This window comes from Tachypleus tridentatus, chromosome 2, assembly GCF_004210375.1.
Source record: "Tachypleus tridentatus isolate NWPU-2018 chromosome 2, ASM421037v1, whole genome shotgun sequence".
In the NCBI taxonomy this organism is placed as follows: Eukaryota; Metazoa; Arthropoda; class Merostomata; order Xiphosura; family Limulidae; genus Tachypleus; species Tachypleus tridentatus.
This window is the reverse complement of record NC_134826.1, coordinates 75,424,792-75,448,687: the sequence shown is the minus strand read 5'-3', so window position 1 is coordinate 75,448,687 and position 23,896 is coordinate 75,424,792. Positions and strand designations below refer to the sequence as shown.

Below are 23,896 nucleotides of genomic sequence, written 5' to 3'. Positions count from 1 at the left end.
CGTATCATCAGTTCAGCTTTGTAGAGTTATTTGACGACACGGCCATTTTCTAATTTTGTATGGAACTAATTTTACTTTAATTCGTAAAAAGGAATCATACTAAAACAAAACAGTCTAATTTTTGAATTAAATACTTAAAAACATTTGCAAGGTGGACAGTGTCACCATCGTCAATGACACTTTCCGGCATCAGGGATAAACATCGGGACAAAACATGTCTGAAATGGTGCCGTCGATGAGTCATCCGAAATAAAATTATGATACGTAAGAGTACAAACTCTGGCATTGTTTATTTTTTGTTGCTCTATCTTCGTTACATTAGGTTTTCATAGATATATTATTGTTTCATTTCAAAACGTTCCCTAGGTTTGTTTCTATCATGAATAAGAACGGTTACTCAGAGCGTCGCCGTGACTGAAAAATGTAATAAAAACGTTTTATTGTATATAAGAGGATTTACACATCAATAAAAGAAATAATAAAAAAATTAAGGCTATTTTAAATTTCTCACAAAATCTGAACCATTGGTTAATAAATACCTCTAATTCAACAACCACCGCACGTGCAATATTATGTATCATAGCAACGTAACGGAAATTCGAAAAAGAACACAATAATTCGAATAGTGAGAAACGTTTGAACCTCAAAAGTGTTAGCACAAGAAATTATCGATATTATATTAAGTGGAAGTAAACACAAAATAAACAAAATCATTTAAAAGTTTTTGTTAAATACAAAATGGTTGTTATCTAAGTTGTGATAAATTAAGCCATGAATAAGACTCACTCCTCTTGAAAGTTTTTCCAAACAAATTTCGACGATTTAATCCAATGAAATGTTTGTGAATAAATAACTTCTATCAAAACTAACCACTAAACATTCATTACGAGGATGTATACCTTTAACAAATGAAAATGAGTCCAGGCCAGTTAATTCATTAAATGTTAATGGATTAAAAACAGCTACAAGGAATTTGGCTATTTTATAACTACGGGTTCTGATTGCAGAAGGTATGAGGCGTAAGGGATGATTCTGTTTATGAACATTTGGGAGGCCATACATTATACAAGATCGTGAACCATTGGTTGAACGCAGTGTCTGTAATTTTTTTTTGTTTTTTTGTTTTTTAAGTCATTTTGGAAGCGTTAAAGTTAAAGATTAACATCGGTATATTTTTTCCTGTTAGTAACTTTACAAAGCTTTATAATTTTCGTATTTTGTAAATGTTCATGACGAGCAGTTTACCATTCTTACATCTAAATATTAAACACACTAAATGTATAAAGTTTAACCAGGTAACGATGTTCTTTAAATCAGTCTTTCTCCTGTTAAACTTTGGCGTGATACGACATTTTTGTCAATGTATCTACTCGAGTCCTTCCAGCAAGCGTTTTTGACATTGATTGTAATTTGTAATATTACAGTTTAAAATTAAGGGACTTGGTATAAAAGTTTTAGATTTACTAGTAGGTAGAAGACATATCTACATCCACGTTCTTAAGTTTGAAGTCAGATTTCTTTAGTGAACGGAAAGACAACAATCTGAGAATTAATATACCACCCACAGATTTTCTGGTGATAAAACGTAGTTTTATAAGAAAAATTATAATTATTGTAGCCACAAAAACTAATAATACTTCATTGTTTCCAACTTGTAAAATGTTCATCACAGAGCTATACACACGGATATACATATATATAAAGACCATGCAACGTTTCCTTCTTGTATTGAGGTCGTCATGATCCTTTTAGTTTTATCTTTGGTGAAATTGGAAGAAAAATCTGTAACATGTGTATGTAATCATTGACGTAAAATATCTGAACATTGTCTTTTTGACATCATGATCTTATTACTATTAGGTTTGTTCAAAGTCTTAATTACTTTGAGATGAAAGGTACCGGCAGTTTTGGCAATAATGTAAATATATTTATTGACAGACACGTATCATACATGTTTTTGTAATGTGTTTCGTGTGCACGTATATGTACAAATACATTCCTTTATCAATAATATTAGCATGATATCCACAGAAGCAGTTAAACTTCAAAGCTATTCCAAATCAAATCATAAAATTTTCAAGTCACCAGAGAAATCAACATTTATTAATTTTGTGGTGACACCTCATAATTTATTTTATACAAATATAAATCTCACAAATGTTTTTCTAACATACATAGGATTATAGTACAACATAAAGCACTGCGTATGAGAGGACCTGCTTCTTAATATTGTGGACAAAAGACATCAGATGTATAAAAACTTTTAATGTATATCTAAAGAGACGAAGACAAGTCATTAAGTGTTAACCTCCCGCTTATCGTTTCCCACATGATTAAAGTTGTAAATAATCTTTGGATTGTGAGGAGGAAAATTAACTACTTAAATTATTTGAATATTTCTACAAGACCCTGGTGTGTCTATTAGATGTATTTGTGTGGTTTATTGAATTCTATAAAAACTCTTAAATAAAATAGTTATGTAGTAAATAATTACTTTCTGTAAAATATTTAGGTCATGCAAACCTATCTTAATTTTATACCAATCTATATATGTGATATTAACATTAATTCTCAGCTATGAAATTTTCAAAACATTTCATCGTAATGATTTAAAAAAACAATTAAATATACGTGTCTTTGTTGTAGATTTTAAATACTGATTTTATTTCTTCCTAAATAGTTTTCAATCATTTCGATGATTGCATATTTTTAGAACTACAATTTGTTTTTGTTTTCATTCGAAAAACAAAGGATACATTTTGACTCTAGACTGTGCCATTCGGGGCATACATGGTTTTAAGAAAGGAAAAGCATTGATGGCGAATTGAAACTTCGTATGGTCGAAAGTGAAATGACTTATCTAACCATACATTATCTTGTTCCATAAAATAATATTTATTCTCTTATCATAATTCAGCCTCGTAATTTAAATAACATACAAAATGATAAATCATTCTTTTAAATAACATACAAAATGATAAATCATTCTTTTAAATAACATACAAAACGATAAATCATTCTTTTAAATAACATACAAAATGATAAATCATTCTTTTCAAAATTAAAAAAGTTCTATAGTTGCTACAGAAATTGTTCACAAACATCTTTTCTTCTAATATCGTATCATCAGTTCAGCTTGTACTTCTCAGTTTAGTGCATGTACCTGATAATATCGTATCATCAGTTGAGCTTGTACTTCTCAGTTTAGTGCATGTACCTGATAATATCGTATCATCAGTTGAGCTTGTACTTCTCAGTTTAGTGCATGTACCTGATAATATCGTATCATCATTTGAGCTTGTACTTCTCAGTTTAGTGCATGTACCTGATAATATCGTATCATCAGTTCAGCTTGTACTTCTCAGTTTAGTGCATGTACCTGATAATATCGTATCATCAGTTGAGCTTGTACTTCTCAGTTTAGTGCATGTACCTGATAATATCGTATCATCAGTTCAGCTTGTACTTCTCAGTTTAGTGCATGTACCTGATAATATCGTATCATCAGTTCAGCTTGTACTTCTCAGTTTAGTGCATATACCTGATAATATCGTATCATCAGTTGAGCTTGTACTTCTCAGTTTAGTGCATGTACCTGATAATATCGTATCATCAGTTGAGCTTGTACTTCTCAGTTTAGTGCATGTACCTGATAATATCGTATCATCAGTTGAGCTTGTACTTCTCAGTTTAGTGCATATACCTGATAATATCGTATCATCAGTTGAGCTTGTACTTCTCAGTTTTAGTGCATATACCTGATAATATTGTATCATCAGTTGAGCTTGTACTTCTCAGTTTAGTGCATATACCTAAAATCATATCCTTACTGATCATCAGTTGAGCTTGTACTTCTCAGTTTAGTGCATATACCTAAAATCATATCCTTACTGATCATCAGTTGAACTTGTACTTCTCAGTTTAGTGCATGTACCTAAAATCATATCCTTATCATCATGAGTTGAGCTTGTACTTCTCAGTTTAGTGCATGTACCTGATAATATCGTATCATCAGTTCAGCTTGTACTTCTCAGTTTAGTGCATGTACCTGATAATATCGTATCATCAGTTCAGCTTGTACTTCTCAGTTTAGTGCATGTACCTGATAATATCGTATCATCAGTTGAGCTTGTACTTCTCAGTTTAGTGCATATACCTGATAATATCGTATCATCAGTTCAGCTTGTACTTCTCAGTTTAGTGCATGTACCTGATAATATCGTATCATCAGTTGAGCTTGTACTTCTCAGTTTAGTGCATGTACCTGATAATATCGTATCATCAGTTGAGCTTGTACTTCTCAGTTTAGTGCATGTACCTGATAATATCGTATCATCAGTTGAGCTTGTACTTCTCAGTTTAGTGCATGTACCTGATAATATCGTATCATCAGTTGAGCTTGTACTTCTCAGTTTAGTGCATGTACCTGATAATATCGTATCATCAGTTGAGCTTGTACTTCTCAGTTTAGTGCATGTACCTGATAATATCGTATCATCAGTTGAGCTTGTACTTCTCAGTTTAGTGCATGTACCTGATAATATCGTATCATCAGTTGAGCTTGTACTTCTCAGTTTAGTGCATGTACCTGATAATATCGTATCATCAGTTGAGCTTGTACTTCTCAGTTTAGTGCATGTACCTGATAATATCGTATCATCAGTTGAGCTTGTACTTCTCAGTTTAGTGCATGTACCTGATAATATCGTATCATCAGTTGAGCTTGTACTTCTCAGTTTAGTGCATGTACCTGATAATATCGTATCATCAGTTGAGCTTGTACTTCTCAGTTTAGTGCATGTACCTGATAATATCGTATCATCAGTTGAGCTTGTACTTCTCAGTTTAGTGCATGTACCTGATAATATCGTATCATCAGTTGAGCTTGTACTTCTCAGTTTAGTGCATGTACCTGATAATATCGTATCATCAGTTGAGCTTGTACTTCTCAGTTTAGTGCATGTACCTGATAATATCGTATCATCAGTTGAGCTTGTACTTCTCAGTTTAGTGCATGTACCTGATAATATCGTATCATCAGTTGAGCTTGTACTTCTCAGTTTAGTGCATGTACCTGATAATATCGTATCATCAGTTGAGCTTGTACTTCTCAGTTTAGTGCATGTACCTGATAATATCGTATCATCAGTTGAGCTTGTACTTCTCAGTTTAGTGCATGTACCTGATAATATCGTATCATCAGTTGAGCTTGTACTTCTCAGTTTAGTGCATGTACCTGATAATATCGTATCATCAGTTGAGCTTGTACTTCTCAGTTTAGTGCATGTACCTGATAATATCGTATCATCAGTTGAGCTTGTACTTCTCAGTTTAGTGCATGTACCTGATAATATCGTATCATCAGTTGAGCTTGTACTTCTCAGTTTAGTGCATGTACCTGATAATATCGTATCATCAGTTGAGCTTGTACTTCTCAGTTTAGTGCATGTACCTGATAATATCGTATCATCAGTTGAGCTTGTACTTCTCAGTTTAGTGCATGTACCTGATAATATCGTATCATCAGTTGAGCTTGTACTTCTCAGTTTAGTGCATGTACCTGATAATATCGTATCATCAGTTGAGCTTGTACTTCTCAGTTTAGTGCATGTACCTGATAATATCGTATCATCAGTTGAGCTTGTACTTCTCAGTTTAGTGCATGTACCTGATAATATCGTATCATCAGTTGAGCTTGTACTTCTCAGTTTAGTGCATGTACCTGATAATATCGTATCATCAGTTGAGCTTGTACTTCTCAGTTTAGTGCATGTACCTGATAATATCGTATCATCAGTTGAGCTTGTACTTCTCAGTTTAGTGCATGTACCTGATAATATCGTATCATCAGTTGAGCTTGTACTTCTCAGTTTAGTGCATGTACCTGATAATATCATGTATCATCAGTTGAGCTTGTACTTCTCAGTTTAGTGCATGTACCTGATAATATCGTATCATCAGTTGAGCTTGTACTTCTCAGTTTAGTGCATGTACCTGATAATATCGTATCATCAGTTGAGCTTGTACTTCTCAGTTTAGTGCATGTACCTGATAATATCGTATCATCAGTTGAGCTTGTACTTCTCAGTTTAGTGCATGTACCTGATAATATCGTATCATCAGTTGAGCTTGTACTTCTCAGTTTAGTGCATGTACCTGATAATATCGTATCATCAGTTGAGCTTGTACTTCTCAGTTTAGTGCATGTACCTGATAATATCGTATCATCAGTTGAGCTTGTACTTCTCAGTTTAGTGCATGTACCTGATAATATCGTATCATCAGTTGAGCTTGTACTTCTCAGTTTAGTGCATGTACCTGATAATATCGTATCATCAGTTGAGCTTGTACTTCTCAGTTTAGTGCATGTACCTGATAATATCGTATCATCAGTTGAGCTTGTACTTCTCAGTTTAGTGCATGTACCTGATAATATCGTATCATCAGTTGAGCTTGTACTTCTCAGTTTAGTGCATGTACCTGATAATATCGTATCATCAGTTGAGCTTGTACTTCTCAGTTTAGTGCATGTACCTGATAATATCGTATCATCAGTTGAGCTTGTACTTCTCAGTTTAGTGCATGTACCTGATAATATCGTATCATCAGTTGAGCTTGTACTTCTCAGTTTAGTGCATGTACCTGATAATATCGTATCATCAGTTGAGCTTGTACTTCTCAGTTTAGTGCATGTACCTGATAATATCGTATCATCAGTTGAGCTTGTACTTCTCAGTTTAGTGCATGTACCTGATAATATCGTATCATCAGTTGAGCTTGTACTTCTCAGTTTAGTGCATGTACCTGATAATATCGTATCATCAGTTGAGCTTGTACTTCTCAGTTTAGTGCATGTACCTGATAATATCGTATCATCAGTTGAGCTTGTACTTCTCAGTTTAGTGCATGTACCTGATAATATCGTATCATCAGTTGAGCTTGTACTTCTCAGTTTAGTGCATGTACCTGATAATATCGTATCATCAGTTGAGCTTGTACTTCTCAGTTTAGTGCATGTACCTGATAATATCGTATCATCAGTTGAGCTTGTACTTCTCAGTTTAGTGCATGTACCTGATAATATCGTATCATCAGTTGAGCTTGTACTTCTCAGTTTAGTGCATGTACCTGATAATATCGTATCATCAGTTGAGCTTGTACTTCTCAGTTTAGTGCATGTACCTGATAATATCGTATCATCAGTTGAGCTTGTACTTCTCAGTTTAGTGCATGTACCTGATAATATCGTATCATCAGTTGAGCTTGTACTTCTCAGTTTAGTGCATGTACCTGATAATATCGTATCATCAGTTGAGCTTGTACTTCTCAGTTTAGTGCATGTACCTGATAATATCGTATCATCAGTTGAGCTTGTACTTCTCAGTTTAGTGCATGTACCTGATAATATCGTATCATCAGTTGAGCTTGTACTTCTCAGTTTAGTGCATGTACCTGATAATATCGTATCATCAGTTGAGCTTGTACTTCTCAGTTTAGTGCATGTACCTGATAATATCGTATCATCAGTTGAGCTTGTACTTCTCAGTTTAGTGCATGTACCTGATAATATCGTATCATCAGTTGAGCTTGTACTTCTCAGTTTAGTGCATGTACCTGATAATATCGTATCATCAGTTGAGCTTGTACTTCTCAGTTTAGTGCATGTACCTGATAATATCGTATCATCAGTTGAGCTTGTACTTCTCAGTTTAGTGCATGTACCTGATAATATCGTATCATCAGTTGAGCTTGTACTTCTCAGTTTAGTGCATGTACCTGATAATATCGTATCATCAGTTGAGCTTGTACTTCTCAGTTTAGTGCATGTACCTGATAATATCGTATCATCAGTTGAGCTTGTACTTCTCAGTTTAGTGCATGTACCTGATAATATCGTATCATCAGTTGAGCTTGTACTTCTCAGTTTAGTGCATGTACCTGATAATATCGTATCATCAGTTGAGCTTGTACTTCTCAGTTTAGTGCATGTACCTGATAATATCGTATCATCAGTTGAGCTTGTACTTCTCAGTTTAGTGCATGTACCTGATAATATCGTATCATCAGTTGAGCTTGTACTTCTCAGTTTAGTGCATGTACCTGATAATATCGTATCATCAGTTGAGCTTGTACTTCTCAGTTTAGTGCATGTACCTGATAATATCGTATCATCAGTTGAGCTTGTACTTCTCAGTTTAGTGCATGTACCTGATAATATCGTATCATCAGTTGAGCTTGTACTTCTCAGTTTAGTGCATGTACCTGATAATATCGTATCATCAGTTGAGCTTGTACTTCTCAGTTTAGTGCATGTACCTGATAATATCGTATCATCAGTTGAGCTTGTACTTCTCAGTTTAGTGCATGTACCTGATAATATCGTATCATCAGTTGAGCTTGTACTTCTCAGTTTAGTGCATGTACCTGATAATATCGTATCATCAGTTGAGCTTGTACTTCTCAGTTTAGTGCATGTACCTGATAATATCGTATCATCAGTTGAGCTTGTACTTCTCAGTTTAGTGCATGTACCTGATAATATCGTATCATCAGTTGAGCTTGTACTTCTCAGTTTAGTGCATGTACCTGATAATATCGTATCATCAGTTGAGCTTGTACTTCTCAGTTTAGTGCATGTACCTGATAATATCGTATCATCAGTTGAGCTTGTACTTCTCAGTTTAGTGCATGTACCTGATAATATCGTATCATCAGTTGAGCTTGTACTTCTCAGTTTAGTGCATGTACCTGATAATATCGTATCATCAGTTGAGCTTGTACTTCTCAGTTTAGTGCATGTACCTGATAATATCGTATCATCAGTTGAGCTTGTACTTCTCAGTTTAGTGCATGTACCTGATAATATCGTATCATCAGTTGAGCTTGTACTTCTCAGTTTAGTGCATGTACCTGATAATATCGTATCATCAGTTGAGCTTGTACTTCTCAGTTTAGTGCATGTACCTGATAATATCGTATCATCAGTTGAGCTTGTACTTCTCAGTTTAGTGCATGTACCTGATAATATCGTATCATCAGTTGAGCTTGTACTTCTCAGTTTAGTGCATGTACCTGATAATATCGTATCATCAGTTGAGCTTGTACTTCTCAGTTTAGTGCATGTACCTGATAATATCGTATCATCAGTTGAGCTTGTACTTCTCAGTTTAGTGCATGTACCTGATAATATCGTATCATCAGTTGAGCTTGTACTTCTCAGTTTAGTGCATGTACCTGATAATATCGTATCATCAGTTGAGCTTGTACTTCTCAGTTTAGTGCATGTACCTGATAATATCGTATCATCAGTTGAGCTTGTACTTCTCAGTTTAGTGCATGTACCTGATAATATCGTATCATCAGTTGAGCTTGTACTTCTCAGTTTAGTGCATGTACCTGATAATATCGTATCATCAGTTGAGCTTGTACTTCTCAGTTTAGTGCATGTACCTGATAATATCGTATCATCAGTTGAGCTTGTACTTCTCAGTTTAGTGCATGTACCTGATAATATCGTATCATCAGTTGAGCTTGTACTTCTCAGTTTAGTGCATATACCTGATAATATCGTATCATCAGTTGAGCTTGTACTTCTCAGTTTAGTGCATGTACCTGATAATATCGTATCATCAGTTGAGCTTGTACTTCTCAGTTTAGTGCATGTACCTGATAATATCGTATCATCAGTTGAGCTTGTACTTCTCAGTTTAGTGCATATACCTGATAATATCGTATCATCAGTTGAGCTTGTACTTCTCAGTTTAGTGCATATACCTAAAATCATATCCTTACTGATCATCAGTTGAGCTTGTACTTCTCAGTTTAGTGCATATACCTGAAAATATCGTTACTGATCATCAGTTGAGCTTGTACTTCTCAGTTTAGTGCATGTACCTGATAATATCGTATCATCAGTTGAGCTTGTACTTCTCAGTTTAGTGCATGTACCTGATAATATCGTATCATCAGTTGAGCTTGTACTTCTCAGTTTAGTGCATGTACCTGATAATATTGTATCATCAGTTGAGCTTGTACTTCTCAGTTTAGTGCATGTACCTGATAATATCGTATCATCAGTTGAGCTTGTACTTCTCAGTTTAGTGCATATACCTGATAATATCGTATCATCAGTTGAGCTTGTACTTCTCAGTTTAGTGCATGTACCTGATAATATCGTATCATCAGTTGAGCTTGTACTTCTCAGTTTAGTGCATGTACCTGATAATATCGTATCATCAGTTGAGCTTGTACTTCTCAGTTTAGTGCATGTACCTGATAATATCGTATCATCAGTTGGAGCTTGTACTTCTCAGTTTAGTGCATATACCTGATAATATCGTATCATCAGTTCAGCTTGTACTTCTCAGTTTAGTGCATGTACCTGATAATTTCGTATCATCAGTTGAGCTTGAACTTCTCAGTTTAGTGCATGTACCTGATAATATCGTATCATCAGTTGAGCTTGTACTTCTCAGTTTAGTGCATGTACCTGATAATATCGTATCATCAGTTGAGCTTGTACTTCTCAGTTTAGTGCATGTACCTGATAATATCGTATCATCAGTTGAGCTTGTACTTCTCAGTTTAGTGCATGTACCTGATAATATCGTATCATCAGTTGAGCTTGTACTTCTCAGTTTAGTGCATGTACCTGATAATATCGTATCATCAGTTGAGCTTGTACTTCTCAGTTTAGTGCATGTACCTGATAATATCGTATCATCATTTGAGCTTGTACTTCTCAGTTTAGTGCATATACCTGATAATATTGTATCATCAGTTGAGCTTGTACTTCTCAGTTTAGTGCATATACCTGATAATATCGTATCATCAGTTCAGCTTGTACTTCTCAGTTTAGTGCATGTACCTGATAATATCGTATCATCAGTTGAGCTTGTACTTCTCAGTTTAGTGCATGTACCTGATAATATCGTATCATCAGTTGAGCTTGTACTTCTCAGTTTAGTGCATGTACCTGATAATATCGTATCATCAGTTGAGCTTGTACTTCTCAGTTTAGTGCATGTACCTGATAATATCGTATCATCAGTTGAGCTTGTACTTCTCAGTTTAGTGCATATACCTGATAATATCGTATCATCAGTTGAGCTTGTACTTCTCAGTTTAGTGCATATACCTGATAATATCGTATCATCAGTTGAGCTTGTACTTCTCAGTTTAGTGCATATACCTGATAATATCGTATCATCAGTTGAGCTTGTACTTCTCAGTTTAGTGCATATACCTGATAATATCGTATCATCAGTTGAGCTTGTACTTCTCAGTTTAGTGCATATACCTGATAATATCGTATCATCAGTTGAGCTTGTACTTCTCAGTTTAGTGCATATACCTAAAATCATATCGTACTGATCATCAGTTGAGCTTGTACTTCTCAGTTTAGTGCATATACCTGATCAATCCTTACTGATCATCAGTTGAACTTGTACTTCTCAGTTTAGTGCATGTACCTAAAATCATATCGTACTGATCATCAGTTGAGCTTGTACTTCTCAGTTTAGTGCATGTACCTGATAATATTGTATCATCAGTTGAGCTTGTACTTCTCAGTTTAGTGCATATACCTGATAATATTGTATCATCAGTTGAGCTTGTACTTCTCAGTTTAGTGCATGTACCTGATAATATCGTATCATCAGTTGAGCTTGTACTTCTCAGTTTAGTGCATATACCTGATAATATCGTATCATCAGTTGAGCTTGTACTTCTCAGTTTTAGTGCATATACCTGATAATATTGTATCATCAGTTGAGCTTGTACTTCTCAGTTTAGTGCATATACCTAAAATCATATCCTACTGATCATCAGTTGAGCTTGTACTTCTCAGTTTAGTGCATATACCTAAAATCATATCCTTACTGATCATCAGTTGAACTTGTACTTCTCAGTTTAGTGCATGTACCTAAAATCATATCCTTACTGATCATCAGTTGAACTTGTACTTCTCAGTTTAGTGCATGTACCTGATAATATTGTATCATCATTTGAGCTTGTACTTCTCAGTTTAGTGCATATACCTGATAATATCGTATCATCAGTTGAGCTTGTACTTCTCAGTTTAGTGCATATACCTGATAATATCGTATCATCAGTTGAGCTTGTACTTCTCAGTTTAGTGCATATACCTGATAATATCGTTTCATCAGTTGAGCTTGTACTTCTCAGTTTTTAGTGCATATACCTGATAATATCGTATCATCAGTTGAGCTTGTACTTCTCAGTTTAGTGCATATACCTAAAATCATATCCTTACTGATCATCAGTTGAGCTTGTACTTCTCAGTTTAGTGCATATACCTAAAATCATATCCTTACTGATCATCAGTTGAACTTGTACTTCTCAGTTTAGTGCATGTACCTAAAATCATATCCTTACTGATCATGAGTTGAACTTGTACTTCTCAGTTTAGTGCATGTACCTAAATTCATATCCTTACTGAAATAAAACCCTCTATGATTTGAACAGTTAGAAAGAATTGAAAACTTACATGACGCGTTTTCATCAGTAAACTATGGCATTGGGAAGGTAACTAGTGGCAATGGTCTACATCACGACAACCGAGATTGGGAAAGAGCGATTGGCTAAAATCAATAAAACGGGTTTTATTGTTAGAAGAGCAAACTGTTTCCATTTTATTTTAAACTATTGTGCTTTTCCTGCTTTGCGGCTAAGGGTGCTATATAACACTCATATAAATAAATATATTCAAACCATTACTAATTGCGTTAGAACTGTACCTTAAAACTAAAATAAAAATTCATGACTTTCATTTAGATGTACAAAATGGAATAAATTAAAAAGATGTTGATAGATATTAATATGAAGTTTTTAATGTTTGGAAATACAAATGAAAGTTTATTTTCCACATTATTTTAATTCAGTGGTACAATTTTCCCCTCGAGGCTGTTTCTAGTTGTTAGGGCGTGAAAGAAATATATATTCATTTCTTATATGAGTATAAACGTAATACAACAGGGCACACGACAGGCAAAACTTTCGGCGCCTGTCGTGTGAAAGTGGGTTTTCTCGGGGTACTCCCGTTTCCCCCCACATCAAAATCTTCAGGCATTGGATTTCTAGATCCCAGCCCAGGCAACCTTTTGCCAGACCCAGAATCAGGCCGTTTGATTTGATCTGAACTTGAATGAATTACATTCATGTTCACATCTACCCAACTTTTTCTTTTCGAGACAGGTCCCGACCTTTCCTTCTTTCCACTGCTACCTTTGCCTCCACCCAAAAGACCATTTAGTGAGACATTCCCCACCCAAAAAGTCAAGAATAATAACGATAATTAAATTATTAAAATAATAATAATAAAAAAAAACCACCACTTAATCCTAATAACAATTCACGAAAGGGACGAAGAGGAACTACAAAGTTCTGAACACACCCCAGTTGGAGAGAACTCTTCAGTTTCTCTCTCTCTAAACTGAACCCCGCCACGTTAGTTTAGTTTAGTTTAACGTAATACACAATCTATGGTAACTACACAAGGATGAATGTCTAGCTACTGCCTCTTCTTTAACTACTGGTGGTGTTACTCATAAATCGCTCTTTCTATGCAGCGCACTTTACCTTCCAATGTTTAACAAACATGTAGAGATAACGACTTTAGAGGGTTCGTTCCAGCTATTCATTAATACAGAAGTTCACGGGAGATATCTGCAATTTAATTTCAATTTGTGAATACATGTTATAAAGGGCCTCTCGTGTTCATTTACACGTGGGCTGAATGTGTTGTCTTGGTGAAACCATATCTTGTTTGGCATGTAGTGCATACAGACATGGTAGTTACTTATCATTAGGCCTGGCATGGCCTAGCGCGTTAAAGCGTGCGCTTCGTAATCTGAGGGTCGCGGGTTCGCCAAACATGCTCGCCCTCCCAGCCGTGGGGCGTTATAATGTGACGGTCAATCCCACTATTCGTTGGTAAAGTAGCCCAAAAGTTGGCGGTGGGTGGTGATGACTAGCTGCCTTCCCTCTAGTCTTACACAGCTAAATTAGGGACGGCTAGCACAGATAGCCCTCGAGTAGCTTTGTGCGAAATTCCAAAACAAACAAAATACTTATCATTGTTGGTGTAACTTTCACCCATCATATATTACAAGAACATGGGTTTGCGACTTGTATCAAACCTGAAACATTAACGGCAATAAAATTATGAAATGTGTGAACTTTGCTTTCGATACATATTTTCATTTGGTATGTGTCCCTTATTGTAGAATGTACAGCCCTTCCATTCGGTCATGCTAATTTTCTCGTTTATGTGGACCTAAGACTAGGTCAATTTTTACGCCATTTTCACTTACAACTCTCTACATTTCAGTCGTTGATGCTTGAAACTGAGAAAAGGTGATCGGATATATAGACTGTTACCATGATTTTAAAATAAAAATCCTTTTTTTAAAGGTAGTTAAACAACTAAGATTAAAATAATTTTCCATCACTCATGGAAATACTGAATAAAAATTCCAATATCAAAGTTTATTCTTGTTAGCTTGGTACATTACAAATGTTTAATTAAATGTCACGAAGCGTGTATGGTAGTGGTAAATAGTAAACATGTTTAACACATTCAAAACAGGAGATAAATACTTGTACATCACCAGGAGATCTGCTAAAAGTTGTTGTTGTTGTAGATACTGAACGAAGATTTCCAGCTACTCGAGGGCTATCTGCGCTAACCGTCCCTATTCTGGTAGTGTAAGACTAGTCATCACCACCCACCGCCAACTCTTGGGCTACTCTTTTACCAACGAATAGTGGGACTGACCGTCATATTAGAACGCCCCACGACTAAAGGGCGAGCATGTTTGGTGCGACCGGGATTCGAATCCGCGACCCTCGAATTACGAGTCGAACGCCTTAATACACTTGGCCATGCTGGGCCTATGCATTCCTGTCTATATATCATCTGCAACAACACTATTTGTTCCATTATAATGTTTGTTTGTTTTGGAATTTCGCACAAAGCTACTCGAGGGCTATCTGTGCTAGCCGTCCCTAATTTAGCAGTGTAAGACTAGAGGCAAGGCTAGTCATCACCACCCATCGCCAACTCTTGGGCTACTCTTTACCAACGAATAGTGGGACTGACCGTCATATTAGAACGCCCCACGACTAAAAGGGCGAGCATGTTTGGTGCGACCGGGATTCGAATCCGCGACCCTCGAATTACGAGTCGAACGCCTTAATACACTTGGCCATGCTGGGCCTATGCATTCCTGTCTATATATCATCTGCAACAACACTATTTGTTCCATTATAATGTTTGTTTGTTTTGGAATTTCGCACAAAGCTACTCGAGGGCTATCTGTGCTAGCCGTCCCTAATTTAGCAGTGTAAGACTAGAGGGAAGGCAGCTAGTCACCACCACCCACCGCCAACTCTTGGGCTACTCTTTTACTAATGAATAGTGGGATTGACCGTCACATTATAACGCCCCACGGCTGAAAGGGCGAGCATGTTTGGCGAGAGGGGGATGCGAACCCGCGACCCTCAGATTACGAGTCGCACGCCTTAACACGCTTGGCCATGCCGGGCCTTAACCATTATAATGTACTGATGTTGGAACAGGTTACATTTATAGTTAATGTCAAATAGGCTCCGTAACTAACAGATATAAAATGCTGCAAAACACAGAAATAATCTACAATTCTGAAGAAAGATTGAGTACACTGTAAATCAAACGTAAGTGTATACAGAGAAATGAATAATTATAAACCAAACATTAGTGTATTCTGATACCTAGTTTTTAAAGAAATCAACTATCTATATGCACTAATGTGCTAAAATGTGTGATTTATAAAGTACTAAACCCTCTTTTACACTAATTGTTGTTTTACAACTACCTAAATCTCACGTTTTAACACACAGAGAATTGAATACGTTTAAGATACATTAAAGTTTACACCGTATTGGGTATGTTACAAGCCAGGCATTAAATTATGTAGAGGATTATAAATCAGCCATTACAGCACACAGATGGTTGAGTACGTCACAAATCAAACATTATAGAATACAAAGCATCGAGTATGTTTTGTTTTTTTTTAATCTTAAATATTCTAAACCTCGTACTATGAAGTGTTTACAATAAAGTTATGGTTTATATACCGAAAACTCTGTAAATATTTAAAAGCCAGTAGGTCTACTTTGGTTACAAAAACATAAGTAGATGATATTTTCACATTCCTCTAATTTGTTCATAGCAGTTTCATCGCACATACCTGATTTCAGTTGTGATTCATAAATGTAAGAGACAAGAACTTCAGTTAAAAGTGCTTGGTAACAGATTTAGTGAGAGCCTTTTAACAAATAAACTCAGTCTGTTTAATAAAGTTGTGTAAATCTTAAGAACAATAGAAGATATAGGGATAAAATCAGATATTTAGTTATGCATCATAAATTTATGATAATTAAACGAAAAATCTAAAGTGTTCGACATGGATCAGAAATGATTATTCGTTGTTTTTTTTCTGTCTTAAGAAGTTGTTTATTTTGTTTCATCATCAATTTTGAAAATATTATTATCTCTGAATCAATTATAGTGATTGATAGAAATGTATTTAACTGTGTCAGTGTGTTCCAGATAAGATGGCTTTTAAATGTTACATACTTCGTGTGAATAGAAATTATATTTTATCAATTTAGAAACATTAGGTTGTAAAGATAAGTAAATAAGTGCAAATTATCGACACTCGTATAATTTTAAAATTAGCTGAATAATTATTATACAACGTTTTAGAGTACATACATTTAAATGGTATCTATTGCAGTCGTTAACATGCCACACACAAATCCTATACATATGTTTGGACATATCCAGAGATAAATAAATCTAATTCACATAAAGGTATGAGAGATAGAGCAAAAATAAATTTCACGCAGTAATATGATATTCCCTATATTTATTTGCAGAAATATAATCGACTATTAATACGATGTAGAATGAAAAACTTTCTATTGGTTATAAATAGTGTTGTATTAAAGTCAGAGAGAACTATTGGCAAGTTCTGAAAGAGAGGATGCAACAGAAAGAGAGTTCACATTTTCTAGTTTTATTGCTCTGTAACTAAATAAGATTGAAAGCTATGTAAATTATGCTTTATCTAAGCAATAAAAATGTTATAATGAGTAATTTACATTAAATTTCATACTTCTTAGGAGGGTGGTAAAAAACATTAATGAAGAATGAAAAATGTTGCAGTTTTTCATACTAGTGGTGATTGATATTTTTTGAAACTATTTCTTCGTAAAATTCAAAACTTAAAACTTATACTTCTAAACTTTAATTTGTTATCTACATTCTGATGCTAAGTTCATTCATATACATAATTATGTAGGGTAATTAAATTTTGAACACAACTGTGAAAGGTTGTGACATGCACTTTGACCTACCCAAGTTGAAAGGATTAATGATGTGGTACTTTCAAGTGACTTTATTTTTGTACAATGTATTGTCATTGATGAAACCTGTTAGATGTTGATTATGGACAGCTATTTGCAAACTGTGTGTTGTTTAGTTTGTTATTATACAAAGTTCAAAACAAAGTACTTGTGCTTGCCTAGCATATGGGGTGTTTTGTGGTGTATATTCAGTGTAGGGAGGTTCAAATTTCATGTGTTCCAACATATTCTTGTGCATGCAGAATCTGGGAGATTGGGTTAACTGGAACCCTGATTTAAGAATTCACAAAGGAATTAAAAAAACATGAATTTACAGTTTTCAGTACTATTTTCTGTTTATTTTTGTTGTTGAAAAATATCATATGGACAAGGAGAAATTTTAAACCTCTGATACCAGTAAAACTTCAATAAATAATTTTATATTTGAATAGCTTTTAACACAGAACAACAGAAGAAGTTTACAACAGGCCAAACTAAGAGACAAGAACAACAGGAAGTTCCCAGCAGTCCAAATCACATTCAGAATGTAAGAGGTTCCTCAGGAGGAAACAGTTGCTGTAAAAGATCCTTAAAGATGTTGCTAAATACAATTAAAAGCCTAAAAGTGCAAAATTGTATTAATCCTCTAAAGTTTCCTGTTTCTTTACTAGAAAAGGAAACAGAATTTATTAAGAAATGGAGAACCAGCTTTTAATAAGTTCAAGCTTATTTGTTCACTTATGTAAATATTATTATAGGAAATTTTATACTTTACATTTAAATGAAGTCTAGGTAAAACTAGAAACTTATTTTAACTGAAGAAAGAAAAGTTACCCTTTATGGAAAAGTTTCATTAGTTTAGAGACATACTGATACATGTGATGTAATTGTTGTAACTCCATAAAGTCAGGAACCTGAGTGTACTTTATCTTGAATATTTCGTTTTTCTATAGTGAATGTTTTGTTACTAAGATTGTGTTCAATGTAGTATTATGGAAACTTTGTGTTGTTATACCCCTTGTGTCATGTTGATAAACACAAAGATGACGATATGGAAAAACTAATAATAAAATATGCTGATAAATTATGTATATTAATGCTTACAATTTACATTCATCACAGTGGGAGAAGTTATGGATGGTTAACTAAAGGCAGTGTGCTTTGAATGAAGTTATTTTACAAAACAAGAAAATGGAGGAGTTTAAGATTTATAATTAGATAGCTGGTTACCATATCAATTATTATTAATTACTGGTAAGTGTTTTCTTCATTGTATAATGCAAGGAAATACACTTTCAAATACAGGTTACACAAAGCTGGGTATGTGTATCACTACTGAATACACAGTCAGGAACTGTGTCAGGGACTTCTCTTAAAATATGAAGAAATTATCATTATTTGTTTCATCTAAATAACTATTTATAGATACACGTGTAACATAATGTACATCCCTGGGAATACATTAAAAAGCATATTTACTAATATGTCTTTTTTTACCCTCTATTAGAGAACAACAATATATATATATGCTAGTTCTGCATTGTAAGTTTATACCAAATATTGTATTTGATCAGTTGTGGTATTTATCAGTGCTGCACTTATTTAAATGTTATTCCAAACTACCTCTCAAAGGAACATTTAATGAAAAATTACCGACTACTTGTGTAATGGTTTTAACTGCTAGTAAACCTTAGAGAAGTAACCGTATGTGATTGAATACATCTCTGTAGGTTGTACAAATATTTTTTTAATACTTATATTTTTTTAATACTGAGGAAGTAAATATACTTTTGGTGAGAGTGATGCATAACTACCCTTTTGGATAACTGCTTATTTATTCACCTAGCAAAAGAGATTTCACACACAAAGGAATATGAGGTTTTGACAAAGTAAAGTCATTGCAGAGCACAACAGCTACTGTTAACTGTTATTCACTTATTTGTCTGTTCTGAGGAAATAAATTTTAAAATTAATTATGAATAAATTCAAGTTAAAATAGTTACATAAATATGGATTTGAAGAAAAAGTTATTATAATCATACTTAAAACATTTTCCTACTTTTTTATCTTTTAAGTAAAGACTTAATACAAAAATTTCACACAATATCAAGAAACTCAATCTCCATTCACGTGTAAAGACTTGATACAGAAAATTTCACACAATATCAAGAAACTCTGATCTCCATTCACGTGTAAAGACTTGATACAGAAAATTTCACACAATATCAAGAAACTTGATCTCCATTCACGTGTAAAGACTTGATAGAGAAAATTTCATACAATATCAAAAACTCGATCTCCATTCACGTAAAGACTTGAAAGACTTCATACAGAAAATTTCACACAACAGAAAATTTGATTGTAATTTTAGATCAAATTCTTTAGAAGAAAAATGGCACAAATATTACAAAAAAAAGGTAAATAATGCATAGAAGATTAGAAAATGTGTGTACTAATGGAAAAAATTGGTTTGTTTGAGTCATTAAATTTTCTTAAAAGCTTAAATGTCTGTCTTAAATATGAAATTAACAAATGAAAAGTTACTATTTTCAACAGCAGTCTTACATTTTGTATAGTGTTATCCATACAGCTATCAAATATAAAATATCATAATTGGTGTAGTATCAAAACATATGCATCTTCATGTCTAAACTTTCTCACAAAGCTTTACCATGTTTTACACCAGTATCTATTAAATGATAGTATGAGAGATGTTTCATTAAATGAGATGAGAAATTCGTTTTCATGGTTGATAGCCTATACAGTTATCCAAGTATAAGTATTCATTTGTAATTAATTAATTGCAAATGAATGTATATAAAACTATACCATACAGGTTTCAGCCTAAAACAAAGACCACAAATTTTCTAAAATGTCTAAGACAAAGTTTGAGAAGAATATTTGCCTAAGAATACTTAGGCCTACTGACTGATACTTAAGAACTATCGCTTAGATCGAAAAGCTTAGAAGCACGCTCATATTAAAGATGTACATTTCGGCTACTGAAAAAGCCTACATCTATAATTATGTAATTCGACTGGTAAGAACAGGAGAATCACAAGAACAGACACACAATTTGTAGACCTATGATGCAATAAAACAATTCAACAAACCAAACTATAGGGGGGGATAATTGTATGTATCATATCTCCCACCTAAAATGAAGGGGGTATATACCCCCATCCCCCAGGATCTACGCCCCTGGTAGGATAGAATTTGGCGGTAAATCGTCACATTATTAACAGTCAAAACTCAAAGTAGACCTAGCTTATACTTATATATATATATTTAATCGTAAAACTATGCATATTCCTTCTCTTATCATAATTTGCATAAAATCATAATTCTAACTAGTTAAAAAAAGCTAATGTTATATTGCTACTGCTAGCATTGGTTACAATGTAAGCCTAATGAACCTGAGAACCTTTTTTCTTTAATTCGCTGAAACTTTCTTTTAATACTAAGTATATGTATATTCACTTTAACGTAACCTTTATTGTAATAAATTTAGGCTATTTACTTCTAGTCTCCAGGCCTAACTTAAACCATAACATAATGTAATTGAGCATACTTTAGTTTTTTATGCCTAGTACAATAAACATACCGTTGTATATTTAGAATCATGAAATACACCATTAGTGTTATTTTTCATAGCCATTATGTTTAGAAATATTTCTTAAGTTAGATTTCAGGATATTTCATAAATATATTTCTTGAAATTAAATTACAAACGTGTATGAATAATATGCATACTACCTTACTGATAGTCGAAGCCGAGGCCTACTAAATATATTTCCAAATGTGAATGTCACATAAATTTGTATATAAATATATATATATATATTTTTTTTTGAAGTGTTTTGTTTTCTTGTGTTTGGTTAACTCTGAATACCAAGCAATCGTCATGACCATTTTCAGTCGTTTGGTAAAATGTGATACCTAAAATTCGAAGGATTTTGAGTTGATTTAATATAAATTCGTCAACTGTGTTATGATGTTTTTTATTAACTTGTTGCTGAAAATTAAAGTGATCAAGAGTACTATTTCCATAGCAAAATGTTTTTTCACCGAAAAATGAAATTTAAAGTAAATTATGTTTTGATTTGTTTGTTTTTTTAATTTCGCGCAAAGCTACTCGAGGGTTATCTGCGCTAACCGTCCCTAATTTAGCAAACTAGAGGGAAGACAGCTAGTCATCACCACCCATCGCCACCTCTTGAGCTACTATTTTACCAACGAATAGTCGGATTGACCGTCACATTATATTTCTCCACGGCTGAAAGGGTGAGCATGTTTAGTGTGACGGGGATTTGAACCCGTGACCCTCAAATTACAAGTTGAGTGCCTTAACCCACCATAAGAAGAATAATTAGAACTTCTCTATGTTTTGGTTGAAATATTTTAAACATGTTCTACGCTTATTTTCTATATTATATAAAAATATCATGATCGACTACCTTAATTATTTAATAATCAGATAAAAGGAAGAGAAACAAAATAACACGACGAACACCACATTGAATTTTCAGCTGTCTAAGGTTTTTATAGCTTGAATAATAGAAATCCTGGCCCCCCAATTTGAAAGAAACCCGTGCAGAACTGTTCGAGAAATGGCACATTTCTCATTTCTGCTGGCATTCCCATAATTTTGAATCAGCTATTTGGTATATTGGATCTTTTACGATAACAGAAAGCGATTTACACAATAACTCAACAATGACGAGGCTACAAAACACATCCCAAAGTCAAAGTTGCACCAACAGAAGATTATAATCACTGTATGGTGGTCCGTAGCCGGAATTATTACACCTTGCTTAACCATGACCAGAATTTCACTGCAGAAGTTTACTGTCAAGAACTGGAAGAAATGCATAGAAAGTTGCATGAAAAAATGCCAGCATTAGTCAATCGAAGAGGACCAACCTTGCTTCATAGTAATGCTCAGCCACACGTTGCTCAAATGACGCTGCAACAGCTCAACAAAATGGGCTGCGAAACATTGCCTATCCTCCTTATTTCACTGACGTGTCGTCCACCAGTTCCCACTTTTTTGAAACATTTGGACAACTTTTTACAGGGAAAGATTCAAAAACAGAACATCAGCAGAAAATGGCTGTAAAGAATGTTTCAGTTCTAGGATTTCAGAGTTTTATCGTCATGGCATAAATAACCGCGTTTCTTGTTGGCAAGTGTGTATAGATTCACTATGTTCCAATTTTAATTAATAACATTGGTATACAGTTAAAATTTTAAATCTGCGATTATTTTCGAACACCTTAATGCAAACACAGAAACACATTCTCGTTCAACTTGCTGGAATATCTGAACTATGTGGAACTCAACGAAATTATTAAAAATTCTACTTGTAAACCGGTAATTAATGAAATATATCGAGTGAACGATTTATATCCCCAGATTTATTGATTATTTGTAATTAAGCACAAAGCTACACAATGGGACATATCTGCTCTGCTCATCACGTATATCGAAAGCTGGTTTCTAGCAGTGTGAGTTCGCAAACATACTTCTGTGCCACTAAAGTGTGGGTACGTTTTCTTCGAAGGCGAAAGAACTACATATTGTTTCACTCACGACACAATTACCCTAAGTATTTAATTTTCAGACATTATGAATAAAATTTTAATTTAAATTTCCTTATATATAATAAACAACAATAACAAAGTGGGTAAAAATGAGGAATTTCTATGTAGTAAAATTGTTTAAGTAAACTGTTACTAATCTACAATACTCACTGTCATGTTTACGTTATTACATTTTGTGGTAGCTTAAGAAATTACATAAACCAAAAGTTTAAAAATGTAAATTTCAATGTATTTCTCAATATAACCTTAAAATAGATATTTTTATCATTTGTTTTCGTTTTTTATCTTCTTGAAGTCTTAATTAAATTATTTAATTATAAATAAATAAATATTATTATTATGACGTATAGATCTAAAAGTACCAATTGAGGTTTAAAGTCTCAACTTTATTTTTTGAGCAGTTACAAATTCTCGTGACTTATCACATGAAAGTGGAACACCCACCTAACGATTAGTCTTAAAATTAATGGCAGGATGCTCGACGTAACATTTCTGGAAAAGAAACAATAAAAATGTTCATTGAATAAATTAACTTAAATAATGAAATAAATAGGTAATAATGAAACTTACCTAAATTAGATTTTCTAGTTTTAATAATTCTATTTTCTAACAATTCTGTAAATACAAAAGTCAAATATTTTTAAAGATACAGATTGTAAAACTATTAATTATTTCCAGTATTAATAATGTATATTATATATTTTATATTATATTGTGTTTTGTTTTACAGTTTTCAACTTCCGTAAGTAAAATAAAACTAAGTATTCAATAAGTTGCCGAGATCAAACTTTCTTTACATAACAAGTGATATTTTTTATATGAACAGTTGATGTATAAATATATATTTATATATATTGCCAATTTATTCGGTCTTATAGAACTAA

At 33.7% G+C, this 23,896-nt stretch overlaps 1 long non-coding RNA gene across 1 annotated transcript; it reads right to left on the bottom strand.

The window, feature by feature from the left end:
* LOC143236018 (uncharacterized) lies at positions 1 to 21,247 on the bottom strand. The gene is made up of 3 exons (XR_013019423.1): positions 21,166 to 21,247; positions 12,509 to 12,602; positions 1 to 414 (listed from the first exon to the last, which is right to left on the bottom strand). It is a non-coding gene; the product is annotated as an uncharacterized LOC143236018 (long non-coding RNA).
* Between the last annotated feature and the right edge of the window lie 2,649 nt (positions 21,248 to 23,896).